This window comes from Anneissia japonica, unplaced genomic scaffold (assembly GCF_011630105.1).
Source record: "Anneissia japonica isolate Jap-2015-1 unplaced genomic scaffold, ASM1163010v1 scaffold287727_len1644234_cov201, whole genome shotgun sequence".
Classification (NCBI taxonomy): Eukaryota; Metazoa; Echinodermata; class Crinoidea; order Comatulida; family Comatulidae; genus Anneissia; species Anneissia japonica.
In genome coordinates this window covers 1,031,875-1,034,983 of record NW_022713615.1, presented here as the reverse complement: position 1 = coordinate 1,034,983, position 3,109 = coordinate 1,031,875, and positions in this window count along the sequence as shown.

The following is a 3,109-nucleotide window of genomic DNA, read 5'->3' as shown; positions in this document are numbered from 1 at the left end:
TCGGCAGTGTTAAAACATACGCGAACACGTGCGTTTGTGGGACAACACGTGTGTTTGTAAGACGCGCGCGTATTCCTAGCGCTGTTCTGATTAGTCAGTTGTTAAGTTTGATTGACACTCCGGAAAGGTCTATTACCTTGATTACAGTATGTAGCTGTTTGTTATTCTTTAAAACATATAAGGTTTTGAATCTTCACAGCAAAGATACACCGACAATTACAATTAACTTAATGTCAATTAAGTTGATTCATCGATATAAAATCAATTGAATCTTTTAATAACTAGTAAACGTACGCTACCGATGATAAAAAATAAAAAAAATAATTAACGTGTGACCTTTATTAAAACATGATTGCTGCCCTCTATAATTACCGATTACTGTATCTAAAACTTTTATCCTGTACGTGTTCCTCAAAGCAATAAAAATATATATATAAGATAAGAAAAGAATATAAGATAAGAAAAAATATAGCAAAATCAAAATCAACGCCCTAGTCATTCCTCCCCGACTATCCCTATCCCTATCCATTCCATGCAAGGTTATGCACCAAGCAAGACCATTAACTATAGGGTTCACTAACTCGGTCCCAATTTGAAACAACTGAACGGAGGGAGAAAAGCACCGCGACCCCTAAGCCATAAATGCGGAGAACCTAGTACTATCAAGTACTTTCAAAATAATTGTCTGTTATATTTGAAAAAATCAATAAAAGATTATAAAAATATTCAAATTAGATATATGCAAATATATTTTATTACTTATTCACAATTAGTAGAGGGCGGTTTTACATTCTATCTAAAGAGAGAAAAAAGAAGGATAAATAAAAAGTATAAAAAATATATTTTAAAAAAATAAAAAAATAAAAAAATATATTAATAAAAATAAAATAAAAGGTATAAAAGGTGGTGGTATTCCAACAAAACGTTTTCTCGAACCACATACACGCTCAGGTACAGTCGTAGACTAGGACTAGGCCTAATAATAGGGCCTACCTGTAGGCCTAAACGTAAACGTTTTTGTTTTGGTGTAGTACCTAGGCCTACCTGAAATTTAAGATGTTTCCTTCGTACAAATAAGTACAGTTATAGCCATACCTCCCTGACTTTCACTATGCTTAGCAATTAGGGTAGGACTACCACAGTCCTTGCCAGCAGGTAGGTCCTGGTCACCACAGGCCTAGGCACTTTACGCCGACGACGGCAATTCGGCCCGGGGTTATCGCGCCCAAGTGTTTACTGTGGGCCACCGCCGTAAAGTGGATTAATGATTGAATTCCGCCGTGGGCTCGATACACTTTTTTTTTTAAATAAAAATTTTGGACAGGCTCAGTGTTCTTATTTTTGACCGATCCAGGCTCAAAATGTACTTAGCCTAGTAGGCCTAGGTCTAATTTGGTCTTATTTTTACAAACTTTTCAAACATGAAACTTTACAAATTTGTATTAATTAACTGTGTTATAGCGGGTATTACATAGTCACACCCGCTGCAAATATGGAACAGCAGTTTTTCATTTTTTTAAATATAAAAACCTCATCATTTGACATTTTTACCTCAGCCTCAATTTGCTCTTACTTTTTCTGAATTTTTAAGCAATTTCAGCCTCCCCTACCACCGTGGCATGCTCTGTAACTCGGTTGTCTTTCATTATCAATCTTTGGCAGCACTTTTTATATTCCATGAGGATGAACTAAGTAAGAAGGCAAATAAAAAAATATTACTGTAAATGCTCATATTTAAACCGCAAATCTTCATAAGCGCTGCACCAAACCGATTTTTTTTTTTGCTAAGCGCCATTCCCAAATAAGGGCTGTGTGCTTAATCGAGAGTATATACTACACTGTGTGTAATGAAACAGGGTTTTAAGTAAAATGTATAAAGTGTTAAAATGAATACAATGAAGACACAAACATTTCTTTATATTATAAATATTTATTTACAATGATGCAAGACCTAAAATAGAACTACTGGACTACAGAAATGCCCAAGATACCTGTACACAAAGTTTATAAGTGCTGTGGTGCTTATTCGAGCATTTACAGTATTTTGTCTAGCCAGCACCCAGTAATTGGATATACTGCTTGAATATTAAGTAAACAACAATAATATTAATAATTAATTTGAAGGCCTAGCAATCATGTATTGCTTGCACTAAGAAAAGTTCAGATACATTTTTCTCACAAATTGACAATAATATTTTTTTATTCAAATAGGATAACAATCTGGATGAAATCTAGGACAGGAGGAACAATAAAACAGATGAAGTTTAATAACAAGTCGTCAAAAGTGTCAGAATAATCTGGATGAATTTTGAAGGAAGACCGGTCAACCTTAAAGGTGGACATTTGCCCAACAAAAGTGTAATAATTCAGACATTTACAAGACACACTTGGATTTTCAGTTACTATATTGCTGGAGACAGGATTTCAGTTAAGGATGAAGACCACTTGAAAGAAGCTCTAACATGCAGAGGCAATGATCAAGTGGAAGTCCATTCCAGTAGACAAAAAAAAGATGCTTATAAAATAAGTACATGTGAAAACTTTTAATATTGTTCCTGAAAATGTGGGTAGTAATGTCCTAAATGTCTGAATTATTGTACTCTCTTGGGGTGGGGGGGGGGGGGGTTGGCAAAAGCCCATATTTAGTGTCAAGGAAAACTTTTTGATTTGTCAATTTGTAAGAAAGATTTATCTAAATTTGATTAGGCAAGACCTTTTGTACACCTTGTCCGCAAATATTTATTTTTTTTTTTATTAAAAAAAAGAATTTGTCAAAGCTAAGAAAGTAGATGTACGGTAGTTATATGGTGATAGTTTGCTGTGAATTATGTTTTTGGTTGAAATTCAAATTTTGCTTCATGTGTATTCAAATGCAATGATGAGACACTACTTAAAAACATGGTAACTTACTTCAATATTGTTACATAACAGTTATATAAAGTTTACATGCAATTATTACTTAAGAGTGGGATTTTTTAAGTTCTCCTTGAGGTGTTTATTTTTGCATAGAGGGCATTATCTTAATGTGTCTGATAAATTTATTAATTTCTTGATTGATTGATTCAGGACCTATGGATTGTGAGTAGTGGTGGCGCTAGTGGGGGTAGGG